Genomic DNA, 21,795 nt, shown 5'->3' on the forward strand with positions numbered 1-21,795 from the left:
AAATGTTATAGGCAATGAATGGGTGCTTTAAGTTTAACAAATTATTCTTTATCATACCCAATGCAAATACAGACATGTTTTTGTAAAATGCAGAAATAAATACAGAGTACATATCATCAATGATTCTAGCATTCAAGTGTGAGAGTTTGATTCAACACTTCCATCTGTACCAGTCAGTATACTGTCTAGGCAAAGCAACCATTTTCTTTTTTTCTCTCTCACAACTCAAAATATCCCTTTGACCTATCAAATAGTGCCAATATGTTGTGAGTTGTGACCAATGAAGCCTTGGGTTAAACCTTGCCTTTTTAATGACAGCCCAGTCAATGAACTTATGATACGATATCAGTGGTCAAAAATATAATCATATCACAGTGATACCAAATGTAAGGATATGGTATTAGAGAGACTGCCAATTCACAAAACTTGTTTGTTGATCTGTTGAGCTATAAGTAATGCAAACAACATCAGTGTATGAGACCATTGGCAAACTCTGCAGTCAATACAAAAAATAGTCTGAACTGCCATGTCTGTAAAAATTGGTTTGCAACATTTTGAATCATTTTGCATGTAAAAGAAAAAACAAACAGATTCAAGCCCCTTGCTTTAATTTTGTTTATATGGCAAAAATATTTTCATTTTGCCTTGAAATGATTACCCGATATACATGATTGGTCTAATGCAGGACTCAAACAAATCCTATGCGCTGGGTGCCTGAAGCTCCTTGTTACTGTATTCCCACTACCAAACTTCATTTTCGAAATGCCCATCAAGTAACCAACATTCAAAGTTGCCAACTTTCTTTGTCACGCCGTAACTTTCATTAGTCTAGCCTAGCTCTGTATTGCCCAAGTGCACACAGCATACATCACAATTAAAACTGAACATACCTTGCCAACAGGTCTTGCGCATGCACAAATTTTCAGTAAGAATCCAAGAAACATTTTACAGAATCAAAGTCATGTATAAACATCGCATATATGCAGAGCCTCAAACAATACACCATGGTCACCCACATTTAAAATGAACAGTAAGAAGGACCATGTGAAATACATTTGATAAAAACTGTGTAGCCTCACTAGCATGCACAGTGCTCCTGGGGCCCCGGTGAGAATAGAAATTTCAACATGTGGAAAACCCCCACTTTCACCCCGACTCCAAAATTGTGTTTATTTTGAATAGCTGCAAAGAATATTATGGATTGCACTTTTGATGCCTTCAAATATATACTTAGTGAAAATATAACATTGTTTAATGTGAAATGGGGTGCAATTGCCTACCTCAGTTTTCAGAAAGTGGTCCGATGCTGGGGTATACACTCTCGTCTGTCGAATGACTTCAAATGGTGGTCCCGGGAGCAGGAATGGGAGCAAATTCACACCTCTGCCTCCTCTATCTGCCTCTGTTATCCTTTGAACACTTTATTTAATTGAAAAGAGAAGGCTTGAAATTAGCCAGTGTTCATCCACGATATTACACTGATAGGGTCTCAAATAAGCTAATCTAAGGCTTCCTGATCCTTGGGTCTCTAAACTAAACTAATTGTATTACTACTATAGTTTGTATATGGTTGCTGCGGTCATACTAATTAGCGTCAACAGGCCGATTTCATGACAACTCAAGACAACAAGTGTAAAATACCATCAAATACAATGGTTGTAATCAGAGTGTATCTGGAAACACGTTTAAAACTGACTGAAGCCATCGTGCCCTGGGTCTCTAAACTAACTAATTGTATTACTACTATAGTTTGTATATGGTTGCCGCCGTCATACTAATTAGCGTCAACAGGCCGATTTCACGACAACTCAAGACAACAAGTGTAAAATACCATCAAATACAATGGTTGTAATCAGAGTGTATCTGGAAACACGTTTAAAACTGACTGAAGCCATGGTGCCTTCTTTTTTTCACAGGAAAAAATATGTTTTTCATAAAAATAGTCAACTTTCTCCGGCCGTAGAATTGGACGACGTGATGCTATTGCGCTTGCGCAATGACTTTGGACCGCACCATTATGATATGGGTTGGTTTGTGTAAGGGTTTGCGAACTACCTTTGTGTACAGTGTTGGTAAGGTGCAGAGCCGAATATTTAGAATGAACGGCTCTGGTTAGGCGGGTTGACGTAGTAAGAAAGCACCAAAGTAGTATGATGAATGAACTCCAAATCAAATCATTGAATGTTTTTAAAATAATGAATATTTCTTATTGTTTTTCCATTGTAATTTACATATGTTTTTATTAATTTTTACAGTCTTGCTAACTATTATTTTGTCTGGTTTTATTATTCTCTCCGTGTATTTTCTTCTGTATAAGTCTTTGCTTATTTTACTTTTGACGTCTTGTAAAGACATTGACACGAGTTTTGGCAAAGAACACCTTCAATTCAATTCTCTTCTCTTATTTTTAGTAACTTAACAGTTGCACTGGAGTGACATGCAATATCAGTTTAACATGTTCCAAACAGTTCAGGATTACATTGGGGTATGTCCTGTGGGTCAGTTTGTGAGGAATCTGCTGAGCTAAACAAAAATAGTTTTCATCACTTTTCAGAGCCAGAGACGAAAAAACCCTCACCGCTAACCCTTCTATGGATGATGTTTCTGCAGGTAGGGCAAGCCAGACCAAGTGGACTGTGATCAGGGATACCAATAATACCTGCAAGAAAATTGCTCATATGTGTATTTACACACTGCACCGTGCATACTGAAATCTCTAAAAATACATCTTTATGGACCTAAAATGATAATTGCATATAATTCTGTTGTGGTTTATATTGTGACGACTATGAAAAGTATCATTTTGGTAATAAAAAAAAATTCATCTCTCACTTAAGGTGGCATACTCCTATTAGAGTCTATATCAATCCGCTCGATTGTTCTCCTTCAGGAAAAGTGCCAAAAAGCAGCAGGAGAACATCTTTTGTGACCTGTTATCAATCATAATCTAGTTTTTTGTGGCTTGCATGTTGAAGAGCATGAATGGAAGTACATGTGGTGAGAAAATTGGGTCAATTGAGGCAATTTTAGACCCCTTTAGGCCTCCCAGGAGCAGCGTAGGAAATTTGTTTACCACTGAGTGAAGAGGTTTGTTTACAAGTGACGAAAACTTCCGGCTCGGATAGCAAAAAATTTTCATGGTCATGGTACGGAAAATTGATGGTGCCATGAAAGGCCAACTTGTCAGCTATCCGGTGATGGGTAGCGTTTAGCTAGTGAAAACTTCTATCTAGACTTAAAGAGACCACTTTACTTTTGTGATTTAGTGTGTAAGTCAATGGGGCTTTTAATGGGCGTATGCTACCTGAAATATGGCTAGGCTAAGGTTGGCCTACGGCATATATACGTTTGGCTCGTTAGGTTATGACTTAGCACTTTTACAATAACAAAAAATGTTAAACTTTTATTATGACTATTCAGGTGATAAGTATTATTTTTAATCTTACCCAAGTTTTCTCGATATATTTCAATGGGTGAAGAAACTTAATTGTGTTTGTAGCGAAATAAAAAGCAGTAGTGAGTATTCTGATCTATTCTTCTCTGATTAAACACCTGTTGCCTCTTTCTGTTGAAAAACGATTGAGGTTGAGTTTATATGGAACGCGAAATTTTAGTACTGTTCTGCTGGAAGGAAGCAGGACACTTCGCCCAACAACCATTTCGCCCAACTGCCATTTCGCCCAACCTTACCATTTCGCCCAACCAGCCTGGTCATTTCACCCAACCAGCCTGGTCATTTCGCCCAACCAGCCTGGTCATTTCGCCCAACCTTGATTAAATATAATGATACTTCAAAAGGAAACGTTCGGGAATTGTTAACGTTACAGGATATGAACCGAATATTAAGGAAACTTGAGGATCGATCAGTGTGTTAGGGGTTAGGTTTGATAGTAAACGTTCGAATATTAAGGAATATTAAGGAAACTTGCAGTCCTTTACTTTGTATAACTTTAGTAAGGAAACGTTCAGGAATTTTTAACGTTACAGGAATCTTGAGGATGGATCAGTGTTTTAGGGGTTAGGTTTGATAGGGTTGGTAGTAAACGTTCGGGAATTGTTAACGTTACAGGATATGAACCGAATATTAAGGAAACTTAAGGATGGTTCAGTGTGTTATGGGTTAGGTTTGATAGTAAATGTTCGAATATTAAGGAATATTAAGGAAACTTGCAGTCCTTTAATTGTATAACTTTAGTAAGGAAACGTTCGGGAATTTTTAACGTTACAGGAATCTTGAGGATGGATCAGTGTTTTAGGGGTTAGGTTTGATAGGTTTGGTAGTAAACGTTCGGGAATTGTTAACGTTACGGGATACGAACCGAGTATTAAGGAAACTTGAAGTCCGACGGTGGTTAAACTGATTACATATGTGATTACATAAGTGGTTACATTGATAAAGTAGTTACATTGATTAAATATAGTAGGCCTACTTCAATATTACGGACCGTTTTTTTTTTTTTCCAATTTAATAAGGAAACGTTCGGGAATTGTTAGTCAGTAGGATGGATCAGTGTTTCAGGGGTTAGGTTTGATAGGTTTTTATGAAGACCGATTCCCCTGTGTTTGTATAATAATATAACTTCCATTGTATGCGTAGGCTAAACGCCTAAAGTAGTGTAATCCTAAATAACTGCTCAGACTCCGATCGATATCGAGTGAATCTCACTTTTTTATTTACCTATTACGAAGTTACCTAACCCAAAATAAATCAAATTGAACTATAGTGGAATAGAAAAGTAATATTATTCTGACTGAATATTAGTAAAAATAAGGTTGGGTGAAATGACCAACACGGTTGGGCGAAATGACCAACACGGTTGGGCGAAATGACCATGCTGGTTGGGCGAAATGACTATGATGGTTGGGCGAAATGACCATGCTGGTTGGGCGAAATGACCAGGCTGGTTGGGCGAAATGACTATGATGGTTGGGCGAAATGACCATGCTGGTTGGGCGAAATGACCAGGCTGGTTGGGCGAAATGACCAGGCTGGTTGGGCGAAATGGTTGTTGGGCGAAGTGACTAGAAAGCAGGCCAACAGTTAGTTCTACAAGAAAAACAAGCAATAAATGAATGGTGGGTAAAGATCATAATCTGTGACTTAACTTTTAGTTTCAAAGTTTTCTTTTGTATGGGCCCAATTCATTTAGGTTGGTAGGGGTGGGGTTGTAATGATTTACCCGAAGATTTTTGTGGTACTCAACTGTGCCAACTGTGTAGTTCTCAACTGTGCCATGTGAAAAGTAAAAGTCAATATGGTGTCTCATTAATGAATGGGTTCCATTTGACCCTACCAGAGATAACAATACATTGCCCATGTTTTCATTGAAATATCCCCCCGCCCCTTTGCAATCCACCTGTCCTGCTGCACCTATGGTCACAAGATAGAATCCTTTTTCAAAATGGAGAATGGAGAGGCGAGGTGTGTGACGTCATGCATTAATTCAAAGGGATTTGAGCCCAAAATTTAAAATTATACATGGTACAATAGAGTACAGTGGTTGTCACAAGCCTCCTCCTCCTGTAAATTGATCATTTAGCTCATTTGTTAAAAACTTGTTGGTGGCTGTTTACTCTTGAGAATTGTGCACCTTGCCATAAAGAGAGAGATCTTGGTATTTTGTTATTAAACAGAACAATTAGTTTACCTGCAATGTGGCAGGCAGTACCACCAGAATATACAGTAGGGACTTCAGAACAACTACTAATTATCTTTAGGTATAAAATATGTCAGCCCAACTTAAACTCTTATGATAAGCAAAGTGCTTTTTCCTGTAGGTCTATACAAACGGTCTTACAAGCCATAAAGACTAAAAACTGACCTGGCACATGAAACTAGGCTTAGCCTAGTCAGAGCCTAGAGTTTACTAGGATGGATGCACTCATTTTGGGCATGCATCAAAATGGCATTGCCCCTATATATGCCAGATATTCAAATATGGTCACCTTTGGTCAATTTACCTCAGCTCTAGACATCAGTCACCTTGATTGTTCATTGATAATGACTGAGAACAATTGGAAAGTACCAAATTTTAAGTGAATACTGATTTTAATTAGGCTCCACCTTGGCTAGGTCACAGCTAGTAAGACCCGGCCTAGCCTCGTAAGTTTAGATAAGTTATTTTTTTGTTTAACTTGTAATAAACTAATAATAGTAGAAAAGAAATCATGAGGGACAACTACAGACAACGGTCAAATACACATCAATGACCCTATGGCAGAGAAAAAAAACCTGAAGGCACAAAAGATCAGAAGAGGTTATAGCACTTACACAGGTTAAATCTCTGACCAAGGTGGCTAAATCCTGACTAGTCCAAAATCACAACATTGCACCACGGTGCACACACACAGAAATATTTTCTGAGTTCTCCGTACGCATTGATTTTGCACAGGAATGAGATCTCAAAATAAAATAAAGTTTGTTATATATATACAGTCAACCATCTCCGTGGGGTGTTGCAAATGTTCAAAGCCCCAGTCCCAAGCCCCCCCACGGTATTGTACTCAAATTTCATGAACACCTAACTGGTACATACGAAATTTGGGTCAGGACTTAGTTTGGGTCAAATCCCTATTTTCCTTGGGGCACGGGGCCCGAAACACATGAAAAATATGCCAATTCTGTTTTGATTAACTTGAATATTTCTGTATCGTACGGAAGCGTAGAAAGGACATTGCATAGACTTGTACACTTAATAAAATATATCAATACGTCAAACCTTTGAAAACCGCGTTTCGCACACTTCGTACAACTTGTCAAAACTAAGAGACTGGATGACAAAATATACAAGAGACAAATACAAGCACAGAGTACACACAGGTTAATGAGTAGGGAGAACACAAAAGAGTAAGGTGAAAGAGGATGAGTAGACAAAGGAAGTGAGAGAACGAAGAAATTTACAGAGGGAGAGGAGAGGTACAGTTGATAAACTGTGGAGGGACCAAGGGAGGATTAAAGGAAGAGGGTACGGAATAAACTGCAGAAGGACAAAGACAGGGAGGCGTGGAGAAAAAAGGTGAAAGAGAGGCAAGAGAGAGGGTAACATAGGGGGTGTGGGAGGGGGGAAAACATGGGGATAACATGGGGGAGAAGGAAAGGGGGAGCAAAAGGTGGTCGAATTGGATTCAACAATGTGGTGACTACAGACGATGCATCTCGAAGTACGGTCACGGGTGAATGGGTGTAGGGTTAGAAGTAAGGGATGGAACAGCAGCACGCACATGAAGGTCCCATAGGTTGCGTGAACGACTGTAGGCAAGGCTGGGTTTTTCAGGAACTGCTCCTTGGAGTCTGTCTGAAGGGAAAAGAATTTTGTGGTGGTTAGAACTGTTTTGTTTAAGAGGAATCTTTTCCCCTTTCCTTTCCTTCTTTTTTAGCCTATGAAAAAGATCCTGCTAGGATCGAAACGTCAGGCCAACTTACTTTTACACATTCTATTACACAGGCTCTCTAGTAGATAAGAAGTTTGTTAACAGTTTTATTTTATTTTAATTTCCTTTTTTTTAAGAGGAGGAAGGTTTTGGTGGAAAGTCACAACCAGAGGGAGCTTGTCGTCGCAGTCTCTTCCCTTCTTGACCTTCACTGCCAGTGTAGATGGCCTGGAAAGGTAGCGAACTTTCTGAATGGCTTCATGCACCCTTCTGGCACTATGGCCCCTGACAATGAGGTGTTTCTCCAAGCACATCTGAATGACGAATGAACGTAAACATTGAAAGAATTCGCACAAGTATTCTTTTTTCATTCGTTTCATTTCATAGAAGGAAGTACTGACAAGGACATTTACGTGATGATAAGATGGATAATAGACAGGATAACTAAATAAGAATTAACGCAATTGGCTTTTCCTATACGTTTATTCCAAATACAATCGTTTAGCCATTAATCGCTACACATCCCGAACATCTGTTTCATTGAACTTGAACGCTTAATTTTTTTGCGGGAAATCCCGTCTTGGTAAATTTTGACATGCGGGATTTGAAATCAAATTGTGTGAAACCCGCGACTAGCTCGAACCCGGGGAGCGGTGGGGGTCTGGCTCTGTATTACGGTGGGAAGGAATTATATAGCTTAAATGAGGGGGGAAATTGCAATTGCACGAAGATAGCCAATCTGCCTTTGCCTTCGTTTTATTTTTCCAAATTATTATTTTAATAATTATGATAAATATTTTGCGTATTTGTGATTCTGCGACATATTTTACGGCTTTTTTAATCACTAAGTTTGGGTGTAAATAAAAGTTAAATATCATGCTGCACAGAAACATAATTTTCCAATGTGGGATTAGATAACACATGTATCTGCCTAAGTTCTGCCCTAGTTTGTTCACAGAAAGTAGTGATGTTACAGTCATGGATAGAAATCGGATGGTGATCGCATGAATACGCCTTTCAAACTATTTCGTAAGTACGAACAGCAGAACAGTGTTAATAAAGTGATATTGGTAATATGTTACAGGGACGTATTCAGGATTTTCTAATCCGGAGGGGGGGGGGAGTGTGGGGAGGGGTTACTATCTAATCGGAGCGTCACCATCGGTTGGCAAGCAGCGTACAAGAACATTTCTGGGTTTGACACCCCCCCCCCCAGATCACCGGAAATGGCACATCTCGGGCTTGAAAATGACCAACTAGATGTTCACTTTTGCCTGAGAACCAAGTATTTTCCCAATATCTCTTTTTTTCATCCATAACCTTTTTGAAGATTGTCACCAGTCACACATCATGTTCGACCTCATCGCATCTCTTGTAGATCATTGCTTTTGTAGGTGATAGTTTAGTTTAGTTTAGTAGACAAAAAGGATCAGGGGGGACCCTCAAGTCCCCATCAAGGACCCTATAGGAGAGAGAAAAACTGAAGAAACAAACACTCAGACCCGATTACAATGCTTAAAGTGCTTGTCCAAAGCATTCTCAAACCCATTGACACTACCTGCAAGTACAACTTTCTCAGGCAAACCGTTCCACTCATTCACAACCGTATTAGAAAAAAGTTATGCCGAATATTAATCCTACTATGTGACTTTTGAAGTTTAAGACAATGACCTCTGGTACAACTCCTATTAGCAAACATGAAAAAGTCGGTATAGGATATAAATTGTCAAAACCATATTCACAATCTTGAAAACCTGAATCAAGTCCCCACGTAACCTCCTAAGCTCCAGTGTGGTGAGATTCAACAGTTGTAACCGCCTATAATAAGGAACGGTCTTTAAATTAAGGAACTATTCATCGTATAGTAGCCCTCATCTGGACCTTTTCTAGTACTTCCTTATCCTGAGCAAAATATGGGTTCCAAGCCTGCACAGCATACTCTAGATGATGCCTAACCAACTGCTTATAAAGCCTAACTACGATGTCCTCTTTCAGAAAACCCGTTTGAAAATTCTCAGAATCGCTTTTAGAAGAGACCTCAGAATACAATTTGGTGTCATCAGCAAACTTCTTAGCTGTAGGCCTACACAAAACATCTCCGTCAATGTCATTTGTGTGATTCTACGTCGCAGCCCACATTACCCGTCAGCCCCACTTTTCAAGGTTTTTAGCAAATTATTCGTTCAGAATTTGAAAAATCACACTTTTCGTGAAATAAATTCACTTATGGACAACCAATACAGAAAACCTCCTTCAACCCCCTAACAAACCGGTCAAAATTGCACGAGTAGAGGGAAGTATGCTTAGCAATGTTGGTCAAGGAAATTTCGAAAATTTAGACACAGTTAATTCATTGGTCCATGGAAGCAGATCAGTCTTGGATAATGGTGGGGAGGCGTGTCTGTTCTCTGATACTATCTAAGCGGAGCGCGACCATGGGTTCAGGCTTAGCGTACACGAAATTTTGGCAAATATACCTCCCAGATCGCCGGAAATAACAGTTCCCAGACCCAATGATGCTCCCAAACCTACTTTAGTTTTAGATCTCATGGCTTATAAATTTAGTTTGGGAAATGCATGGGTGTCTGCAGAAAAAAAATCATAAAATGAGAACTGAACGTGAAGCTAGTTCAAATTGGCAACACACAGTGTGAGTTGTTAACGATTGTTTTGTTCGCACTCAGTCTGTTTTGCTGACCACAACTTACCAGTCTCTTGTATAGAGTATGTTTCACATGATTGAATGTGCCCCTGAATTCTGATGGTCCAAATGTGGACCATTGAAAAACCTTGTTTTTAGAGAATCATTATTCGAGATAGGAATACACTAGAGAGCTTCCCATAGCTTTATTTTGCACATAAGACAGCCTGCATCAATAAACAAAATTTTTCCAAGGGGGTCACATGGTCTTTTTTTTTTTTTTTTGTCTTCAAAGATTTGTTTACATTCAAAAAACCGGTCGTTTTGACCTTTTTTTTCAAAAAATTATTGAGAACAGTGAAAACTTTCAAGTCAACTGCCCCTATCTCATACAACTAGCTAAGACATACAAGGAATCAAATCAGGAGCCTCACAGGCATATGTAGAGGGATGGCTCTATATTTGGAGAAAATATGTCAAAAAATACATTTAAAAAAATAAATTAGGGCCAAAACACGGAACATATTCCGGAAGTATTTCCCCAGAATGCCTCACCCTACAGAGTAGATTTTTAGCTCTCCAGAAGCGCCACACTGAAACGCTGGGCTACATAGAAAAAATTTAGCAATAGCGCCTCCACTTTGTGAGAAATCCATAGCAATTCAACTTGAGCATTTCTACGGTATAGAATTTCAGTCAGCCACAGTTGATATGCGTCGCGTCGTTAGGGTCAATGCAATCACTCACGTAATTGAAACGGTAACTATTTAGCACATATTATCATGGCTAAATACTTCTAAGAGGCGTTGGACCTTCTTTTTATGGGCAATTTGACCATCCAGCCGTTGGAGAAGAAGATTCTGACGATGAAATTCTGAAATTCTGATACGGTAAGCCGCATAGTTGCACACTATGTATTGTGTATGTAGCGCAATTGGTATATATAGACTTACCGTTACGCGTGGCTACCATTGTATTACAGAATACATTTGTTTGTTTGGAGGGGGTAAAATCAGTCATATTCCTCACATTCAAACATCAAATTATATTTTACTTATGAAATAACATGTCTTGAACTCATCAAACTATCAAAAGTCCAGCAAATTTCATCAAAATAATTTCAAATGGGCAAAAAAAGTACATTGTTTGTATCATAACCTCATTTGCATATTTACATATCTAATTAGCTTAATTATAAAAAAAAATTAAAAAAATTAAAACCTCATTTCAATACCTATCTGTCAATACTAGGGTCCCTATTGACAAAAATGAAAAGATTTTAAGTAATTACAATGTGTAAATATTTTCCCCCAGGGGTCAATGATATGGGGGGGACATGGTATACAAGGAGTTAATACTTTAGCTGAGAAGTCACGCCTAACAGTGTCAAAAGTAATAATTCTCGTCTTTTATAGCATGTCATTTGCACAATGCTGGATCAAACTGCGCCAAAGTTGTTACAGGGGCATTTGAAATGCAACGTTTGGTCAAGAAAAATTGGTGGGGACACGGTATATCATGTCCCCACCACTGAAAAAGTTGGTGGGGACGCGTCCCGCTGTCCCGCCATGATCTGCGCCCATGTATTGGTGTACAAATATTAAAACCTCTTATAATGGCTAATATAAAACTTCGTTGAAGGAAATGAAAAAATACCATATATTTCCGAAACCGAACACTACACACATAGACAGTTTGGAGGCTATTCATTCTGAAACGCCATTTTCATGCTCACTGATATGATGTGATATCTGTTGTTTGCTTTACAAATTCGAATAATAGAAATGAGACTGAAATAAATAACTTTTATATGCTTATAGGCAATGCCCCACATTCTTTTCATTTCGAGAGACGCACAGTTTTAAGTTCATTACACACTGAAGACTTCGATTCGCTATTTGCCTTCGGTTTAGGGAAGATCTTGGGATTTTCATCCCTATAGATATCGCTAGATATTGCTAGATATCCATACAGTACACTGTCTTTGGGATTTTCGGGGCCTGGTCTTGGGAAATTGCAAAATCGGGAGTGGTCACACTCCATGTAGGTCAGTGTACGACCTCTTGTTGTCACTAATACACAACCCCGATCACTTTTTTATCGATGAAGTGGTGTGTTGCCGGATTTTGCCAAGGTCTTGGCACTACGGGCGAAGCAGGAACGTCGCTAAAGGGGGGTGTGGGGGTGTCTTACCCTCAATCTTGGTAAAACTGACGATAGTTGGAAAATTAGAGTGAGACAGTCGGAATTTCCGACTGTCGCACTCTCATTTTTTCCGACTGTCGCACTCTAATTTTCACATATTCTTGTAATTTGTGAGACACCTAAACTTTTCGGTCAAAATTGACCCTTAATCAGTCATATTTACCACGTTTTCCTTGTCATATTGAGATATTGTATCTCGCGATCCTTATACTCCACCATACAAAACTTCGTATGATTTTGAATACCCTAAAAAAAAATGCCTTATAGAACTATTGTACAACGTTCAGCTTCAATTCGGTTAATTTACGTATTAATTTTGCTATTGGGTGGGTTGACCCTGTTCGCTAGCTTCAAGTAAGTTTAGGATATACATTTAAAACAATTAAAACACTCAATGCTAATCTATGGAAGTATAAAAGTGCCATCGACATAAGAAAAAACTTTGCCCCATAAGTTGACATTTTTCAGTAAATTGTTTAGATAATAAGATAAAATCTTATCAAAAATCAGGAAAATGTTGGATTACTCAGTTGCTTTAACTGAGCAATTGAACAACTTTCTGAAAAATGTTTAATTGTCAACTTATCATATCGCATCAATTGGAAATTTTGCTGCAAAATGTTCAATTGTTCACTTCATTCCATCTGAGCTATTGAAACATTTTCTGCAAAATGTTTAATTGACAACTTATCTTATCTCGTCAATTGGACATTTTGTGGCAAAATGTTTAATTACTCACCTTATTCCAAATGCTCAGTTGCAATGAAGTGAACAATTGAACATTTTTTTTCATGCGAGTGGTAAATAGCCGCACCCACCCACCCCCCCCTCCCCCAAAGGAAAATAATATTGAGCGTGCTAGTAAAAAGCACTGTATTTTTTGGTAATTCACTGTCGTCGAATATAATTTGTTGAAAAAAAATCCCCTCTGTTACATTAACATAGCTTTTGTAGTAAGTAGTCTATGTAGCCTTCAAGCAGATAACTATACTCAGTTGCTTACTTGCTTAACCAGAGTGATTAATAAGTTTGTGAAGTGAGTGCCAGTGGTACAAATGTATCGGGGAAAAAAATCCGCGCGCTCCCGTTCAGCATGGGAATGTTGATGAGTAGCAAACGGGGGGGGGGGGGGTACAAGGCAGCAGTCGGAATTTTCTGGCTCAAAAACCCATCCAGTTGGAATTTCAGCTAATACACCCCCCCCCCCTCCAATCATCAGACCTTAGCTATGTCCCTGGGGCGAAGGTCTTTAATTAAGTTTCGTAACTCACCGGGAAGCGATTAGAAGGAGTGGGCGTAGGGCTGTGGGGTGCGCGTTGTTATGCAGATGGGAACATTCTCAAGAAGTGATGCGTGCGTCCGCCCCCGGCAATGATACGCCTTTGGATCCACTACATGATATTCACAGGAAATGTGCTCAATTCTCAAATCACATGCGGAATATTTTTAGATTCATTGTATGACTTACGGTACAAGGGGTGGGGTAACAATTAGCATTCAGTCCGCGGTTGTATAATCTTCTATCTCTGGATGACAGTGTTGCATCGAAGGACATATGTCTAATGCAGTTCGCATATAGATCTGGTCTAATACCGAAATGTGTCATGTTCCCCGACGACTATTTCCCCGACGACTAAGACCAGCCACAGTTGGTTTCATAGCACAATATTACAATTCTTTAAGGCGTCCATACACACGCGTCATGATATTCTATATATAGTATTGTAGTATATATATATATATATATATATTAGGTAAGTGATTGGAAGTAAAACAGCCAATGTTTGGTTTTTGCAGAGCTTTCGAGCAAAACTAGCTCTTCTTCAGTGCATGATCACCGAAAGTGACAAGGAGTAGCAGGAATTGAAACTATTTTATAGAGAAGATGTCGGCATGGTTGTAAATTGAGAATTTGCGTGTTATTGCCATTGACCAGAACGATTCTTGGACAGATAAATCTAGGAAAGCGAAAGAAAATTTCTGGGAACTAAACCTAAAGACCACGGCACCATTCGGTTTAAACATCAGAAACGATTTGCCGTCCCAAATAAACCAAAACAATTCCTTTACAATTACGACGGAATCGGATTAAAATAATCCGACGCGGATTAAAATAATCCGAATTTCTAAAACTTCTGCTCAATTCAGCAGAAATCAGTAAGTCGCTTTGCCTTTACAACCATAAATATATAAATATCTATAAAATAGTTTCAATTCCTGCTACTCCTTGTCACTTTCGGTGATCATGCACTGAAGAAGAGCTAGTTTTGTTCGAAAGCTCTGCAAAAACCAAACATTGGCTGTTTTACTTCCAATCACTTATCTAATTCATTTATTGTATCTCACTCGAGATCCAGCCTTTCGCTAAATGTAGCATAGTTGTTTAACAGTTTTTCCGTTATTCCTATTTATATATATATATAAATGAAAATCGTAACGAGTTGGAAAATCAAGAACAGTGAAAAACTTCCAGCCTCCACCGGGATTCGAACCCGGGCCTTCCGCTCTGTATATATATATATATATATATATATATATTTATATATATACATATATATACATGTATATATATATATATATATATATATATTTAAATAAATTAGTGAGAGAGGAAAATGTCAAACGTCAAAAATGGAGTGGTCGGTGTAAGGAGTAGGCTGAGGCCCCCCCCCTTTCCGAAATCCTCGATCCGTCACTGGCTACCTTGTGTATATTATAGGGATCAGCGCTGTAATTATGTCACTGTTCCTCTTTCTCTTCGCAGTGTCTGGGCGTTTTTCTTCTGTGTCCTCCTCTTCTCCTTTTTCTCTTTCTTCTTTTTCTTTTCGCCTCCTTCGTCTCCTTTTTTCCTCTTTTTTCTTCTCTCTTTTTTGCTCTCCTCTTTCTTCTTACCCGGGGGGCGCACGTCCCCAACGCCCCCAGTGTGTTAAGTACAATGTGTAAAAGTTAAGGGCCTGACGTTTCGATTCTAACAGGATCTTCCAGTGGCTGAAGGACAGACAGGTTAATGAGTATAGGGAGAACACAAAAGAGTAAGGTGAAAGAGGATTTGTAGACAATGGAAGGATAGAACGAATAAATTTACACAGGGAGAGGAGAGGTACAGGAGACAAATTGTGGAGGGACAAAGGAAGTATTAGGGAAGAGGGTATGGAATAAACTGCAAAAGGACAAATACAGGGAGGTGTGGAGAAAACAGGTGGAAGAGAGTCAAGAGAATGGAGGTTACCTGGGGAGAAGGAAAGGAGGGGGGGGAGCAAAAGCCACTGTTGATCTGTGACCATAGAATCGTCGCTTCTTGAGGGTGGTTTTGGTTTCACCAAAATACTGGATGCCGCAAACTCTACAAGAGATCTTATCTGCTGTTTTCATTTTAGCTCCACCTATGCATGCTTGAAGCAAACCAGAGTCCGTGAGGACGCCTAAAAGTGACTCTGTGTTAATCCAGTTCTTTACTCGGTGTAAGTAAAGGTTAAGATTCTTTGAAATCACGGCTCCATAATTTGACTCTGGATAGTAATAGATTCCAACAATGGCGACCCTCAAGAAGCCCTGTCTTTGTCCTTCTGCAGTTTATTCCATACCCCCTTCTTTTAATCCTCCCTTTGTCCCTCCACAGTTTATTTGCTGTACCTCTCCTCTCCCCCAGTAAATTTCTTCGTTCTCTCACTTCCTTTGTATATTAATCCTCTTTCACCTTACTCTTTTGTGTTCTCCCTACTCATTTACAGTACCTGTCTGTGCTTGTATTTGTCACTTATTTTGTCCTTGAGCCTCTGAAGAAGATCCTGCTAGGATCGAAACGTCAGGCCTTAACATTTACACATTGTACCAAACATATTTCCAATTAATATCACTTTATAAACACTGTTCTGCTGTTCGTAATTACGAAATAGTTTGAAAGGCGTATTCAATGCGATCACCATCCGATTTCTTTCCAAGACTGTATAGTAACTATCACCTACAAAGCAATGATCTACAGGAGATGCGATGAGGTCGAACATGATGTGTGACTGGTGTCAATCCTCAAAAAGGTTATGGATGGAAAAAAGAGATATTGGTAAAATACTTGGTTCTCAGGCAAAAGTGAACATCTAGTTGGTCATTTTCAAGCCCGAGATGTGACATTTCCGGTGATCTGGAGGAGGGGGGGGGGTGTCAAACCCAGAAATTTTCTTGTACGCTGCTCGCCAACCGATGGTGATGCTCCGATTTGATAGTAACCCCTCCCCACACTCCCCCCCCCCTCCGGATTAGAAAATCCTGAATACGTCCCTGTAACATATTACCAATATCACTTTATTAACACTGTTCTGCTGTTCGTACTTACGAAATAGTTTGAAAGGCGTATTCATGCGATCACCATCCGATTTCTATCCATGACTGTAACATCACTACTTTCTGTGAACAAACTAGGACAGAACTTAGGCAGATACATGTGTAATGTAATCTCAAATTGGAAAATTATGTGTGTACTGTGTGTACTCTGTGATTGTATTTTTCCCCTGTATATTTTGTCATCCAGCCTCTTACTTTTGACTAGTTGTACGAAGTGTGCAAAACGCGGTTTTCAAAAGTTTGACGTATTGATATATTTTATTAAGTGTGCACGTCAATGCAATGTCCTTTCTACGCTTCCGTACGATACAGAAATAATCAAGTTAATCAAAACAGAATTGGCATATTTTGCATGTGTTCCGGGCCCGTGCGCCAAGGAAAATAGGGATTTGACCCAAACTAAGTCCTGACCCAAATTTCGTATGTACCAGCTAGGTGTTCATGAAGTATGAGTACCATACCGTGGGGGGCTTGGGACTGGGGGCTCTGAACATTTGCAACACCCCACGGAGCTAACACAAAGTCAATGGGAGCTGTTTCATTTTTTGTCTAAGTCCAAAACAAAATTGGCATATCTGGCATGTGTTCCGGGCCCCGTGCGCCAAGGAAAATAGGGATTTGACCCAAACTAAGTCCTGACCCAAATTTTGTATGTACTAGTTGGACATTCATGAAGTTTGAGTACCATACCGTGGGGGGCTTGGGACTGGGGGCCTTGAACATTTGCAACACCCCACGGAGCTAACACAAAGTCAATGGGAGCTGTTTCATTTTTTGTCTAAGTCCAAAACAAAATTGGCATATCTGGCATGTGTTCCGGGCCCTGTGCGCCAAGGAAAATAGGGATTTGACCCAAACCAAGTCCTGACCCAAATTTCGTGTATACCAGCTAGGTGTTCATGAAGTTTGAGTACCATACCGTGGGGGGCTTGGGACTGGGGGCCTTGAACATTTGCAACACCCCACGGAGCTAACACAAAGTCAATGGGAGCTGTTTCATTTTTTTGTCTAAGTCCAAAACAAAATTGGCATATCTGGCATGTGTTCCGGGCCCCGTGCGCCAAGGAAAATAGGGATTTGACCCAAACTAAGTCCTGACCCAAATTTTGTATGTACTAGTTGGACATTCATGAAGTTTGAGTACCATACCGTGGGGGGCTTGGGACTGGGGGCCTTGAACATTTGCAACACCCCACGGAGCTAACACAAAGTCAATGGGAGCTGTTTCATTTTTTGTCTAAGTCTAAAACAAAATTGGCATATCTGGCATGTGTTCCGGGCCCCGTGCGCCAAGGAAAATAGGGATTTGACCCAAACTAAGTCCTGACCCAAATTTCATATGTACCAGCTAGACGTTCATGAAGTATGAGTACCATACCGTGGGGATCTTGGGACTGGGGGATTTCAACATTTGCAACACCCCACGGAGCTAACACAAATCAATGGGAGCTGTTTCATTTTTTGTCTAAGTCCAAAACAAAATTGGCATATCTGGCATGTGTTCCGGGGCCCCGTGCGCCAAGGAAAATAGGGATTTGACCCAAACTAAGTCCTGACCCAAATTTCGTATGTACCAGTTGGACGTTCATGAAGTTTGAGTACCATACCGTGGGGGGCTTGGGACTGGGGGCCTTGAACATTTGCAACACCCCACGGAGCTAACACAAAGTCAATGGGAGCTGTTTCATTTTTTGTCTAAGTCCAAAACAAAATTGGCATATCTGGCATGTGTTCCGGGCCCTGTGCGCCAAGGAAAATAGGGATTTGACCCAAACCAAGTCCTGACCCAAATTTCGTGTATACCAGCTAGGTGTTCATGAAGTTTGAGTACCATACCGTGGGGGGCTTGGGACTGGGGGCCTTGAACATTTGCAACACCCCACGGAGCTAACACAAAGTCAATGGGAGCTGTTTCATTTTTTTGTCTAAGTCCAAAACAAAATTGGCATATCTGGCATGTGTTCCGGGCCCCGTGCGCCAAGGAAAATAGGGATTTGACCCAAACTAAGTCCTGACCCAAATTTCATATGTACCAGCTAGACGTTCATGAAGTATGAGTACCATACCGTGGGGATCTTGGGACTGGGGGCTTTCAACATTTGCAACACCCCACGGAGCTAACACAAAGTCAATGGGAGCTGTTTCATTTTTTGTCTAAGTCCAAAACAAAATTGGCATATCTGGCATGTGTTCCGGGCCCCGTGCGCCAAGGAAAATAGGGATTTGACCCAAACTAAGTCCTGACCCAAATTTCGTATGTACCAGCTAGACGTTCATGAAGTATGAGTACCATACCGTGGGGGGTTTGGGACTGGGGGCTTTGAACATTTGCAACACCCCACGGAGCTAACACAAAGTCAATGGGAGCTGTTTCATTTTTTGTCTAAGTCCAAAACAAAATTGGCATATCTGGCATGTGTTCCGGGCCCCGTGTGCCAAGGAAAATAGGGATTTGACCCAAACTAAGTCCTGACCCAAATTTCGTATGTACCAGCTAGACGTTCATGAAGTATGAGTACCATACCGTGGGGGGCTTGGGACTGGGGGCTTGGGACTGGGGGCTCTCAACATTTGCAACACCCCACGGAGCTAACACAAAGTCAATGGGAGCTGTTTCATTTTTTTTTCTAAGTCTAAAACAAAATTGGCATATCTGGCATGTGTTCCGGGCCCCTTGCGCCAAGGAAAATAGGGATTTGAACCAAACTAAGTCCTGACCCAAATTTCGTATGTACCAGTTGGACGTTCATGAAGTTTGAGTACCATACCGTGGGGGGCTTGGGACTGGGGGCCTTGAACATTTGCAACACCCCACGGAGCTAACACAAAGTCAATGGGAGCTGTTTCATTTTTTGTCTAAGTCCAAAACAAAATTGGCATATCTGGCATGTGTTCCGGGCCCCGTGCGCCAAGGAAAATAGGGATTTGACCTAAACGAAGTCCTGACCCAAATTTCGTATGTACCAGCTAGGTGTTCATGAAGTTTGAGTACCATACCGTGGGGGGCTTGGGACTGGGGGCCTTGAACATTTGCAACACCCCACGGAGCTAACACAAAGTCAATGGGAGCTGTTTCATTTTTTTGTCTAAGTCCAAAACAAAATTGGCATATCTGGCATGTGTTCCGGGCCCTGTGCGCCAAGGAAAATAGGGATTTGACCCAAACCAAGTCCTGACCCAAATTTCGTATGTACCAGCTAGACGTTCATGAAGTATGAGTACCATACCGTGGGGATCTTGGGACTGGGGGATTTCAACATTTGCAACACCCCACGGAGCTAACACAAAGTCAATGGGAGCTGTTTCATTTTTTGTCTAAGTCCAAAACAAAATTGGCATATCTGGCATGTGTTCCGGGCCCCGTGCGCCAAGGAAAATAGGGATTTGACCCAAACGAAGTCCTGACCCAAATTTCGTGTATACCAGCTAGGTGTTCATGAAGTTTGAGTACCATACCGTGGGGGGCTTGGGACTGGGGGCCTTGAACATTTGCAACACCCCACGGAGCTAACACAAAGTCAATGGGAGCTGTTTCAGTTTTTGTCTAAGTCCAAAACAAAATTGGCATATCTGGCATGTGTTCCGGGCCCTGTGCGCCAAGGAAAATAGGGATTTGACCCAAACCAAGTCCTGACCCAAATTTCGTATGTACCAGCTAGACGTTCATGAAGTATGAGTACCATACCGTGGGGGGTTTGGGACTGGGGGCTTTGAACATTTGCAACACCCCACGGAGCTAACACAAAGTCAATGGGAGCTGTTTCATTTTTTGTCTTAAGTCCAAAACAAAATTGGCATATCTGGCATGTGTTCCGGGCCCCGTGCGCCAAGGAAAATAGGGATTTGACCCAAACTAAGTCCTGACCCAAATTTCGTATGTACCAGCTAGACGTTCATGAAGTATGAGTACCATACCGTGGGGGGCTTGGGACTGGGGGCTTGGGACTGGGGGCTCTCAACATTTGCAACACCCCACGGAGCTAACACAAAGTCAATGGGAGCTGTTTCATTTTTTTTTCTAAGTCTAAAACAAAATTGGCATATCTGGCATGTGTTCCGGGCCCCTTGCGCCAAGGAAAATAGGGATTTGACCCAAACTAAGTCCTGACCCAAATTTCGTATGTACCAGTTGGACGTTCATGAAGTTTGAGTACCATACCGTGGGGGGCTTGGGACTGGGGGCCTTGAACATTTGCAACACCCCACGGAGCTAACACAAAGTCAATGGGAGCTGTTTCATTTTTTGTCTAAGTCCAAAACAAAATTGGCATATCTGGCATGTGTTCCGGGCCCTGTGCGCCAAGGAAAATAGGGATTTGACCCAAACTAAGTCCTGACCCAAATTTCGTATGTACCAGCTAGACGTTCATGAAGTATGAGTACCATACCGTGGGGGGCTTGGGACTGGGGGCTTGGGACTGGGGGCTCTCAACATTTGCAACACCCCACGGAGCTAACACAAAGTCAATGGGAGCTGTTTCATTTTTTGTCTAAGTCCAAAACAAAATTGGCATATCTGGCATGTGTTCCGGGCCCCGTGCGCCAAGGAAAATAGGGATTTGACCCAAACCAAGTCCTGACCCAAATTTCGTATGTACCAGTTGGACGTTCATGAAGTTTGAGTACCATACCGTGGGGGGCTTGGGACTGGGGGCCTTGAACATTTGCAACACCCCACGGAGCTAACACAAAGTCAATGGGAGCTGTTCCATTTTTTGTCTAAGTCCAAAACAAAATTGGCATATCTGGCATGTGTTCCGGGCCCTGTGCGCCAAGGAAAATAGGGATTTGACCCAAACCAAGTCCTGACCCAAATTTCGTATGTACCAGCTAGACGTTCATGAAGTATGAGTACCATACCGTGGGGATCTTGGGACTGGGGGATTTCAACATTTGCAACACCCCACGGAGCTAACACAAAGTCAATGGGAGCTGTTTCATTTTTTGTCTAAGTCCAAAACAAAATTGGCATATCTGGCATGTGTTCCGGGCCCCGTGCGCCAAGGAAAATAGGGATTTGACCCAAACGAAGTCCTGAAACAAATTTCGTGTATACCAGCTAGGTGTTCATGAAGTTTGAGTACCATACCGTGGGGGGCTTGGGACTGGGGGCCTTGAACATTTGCAACACCCCACGGAGCTAACACAAAGTCAATGGGAGCTGTTTCATTTTTTGTCTAAGTCCAAAACAAAATTGGCATATCTGGCATGTGTTCCGGGCCCTGTGCGCCAAGGAAAAT

At 41.0% G+C, this 21,795-nt stretch overlaps 1 protein-coding gene across 5 annotated transcripts in view; it reads right to left on the bottom strand.

The window, feature by feature from the left end:
- The window catches only part of LOC139968654 (uncharacterized), a 39,447-nt gene that overhangs the window by 6,585 nt on the left and 11,067 nt on the right, over nucleotides 1–21,795 (bottom strand). For 2 of the 5 annotated variants that reach the window (XM_071972905.1, XM_071972906.1), the window contains exon 2: nucleotides 1,281–1,419. The gene's annotated coding sequence lies outside the window, so the exon portion shown is untranslated. The other 3 variants (XM_071972908.1, XM_071972904.1, XM_071972907.1) reach the window with 3 other exon arrangements.

The sequence above is a fragment of the Apostichopus japonicus genome, chromosome 6 (assembly GCF_037975245.1).
Source record: "Apostichopus japonicus isolate 1M-3 chromosome 6, ASM3797524v1, whole genome shotgun sequence".
Lineage (NCBI taxonomy): Eukaryota > Metazoa > Echinodermata > Holothuroidea > Aspidochirotida > Stichopodidae > Apostichopus > Apostichopus japonicus.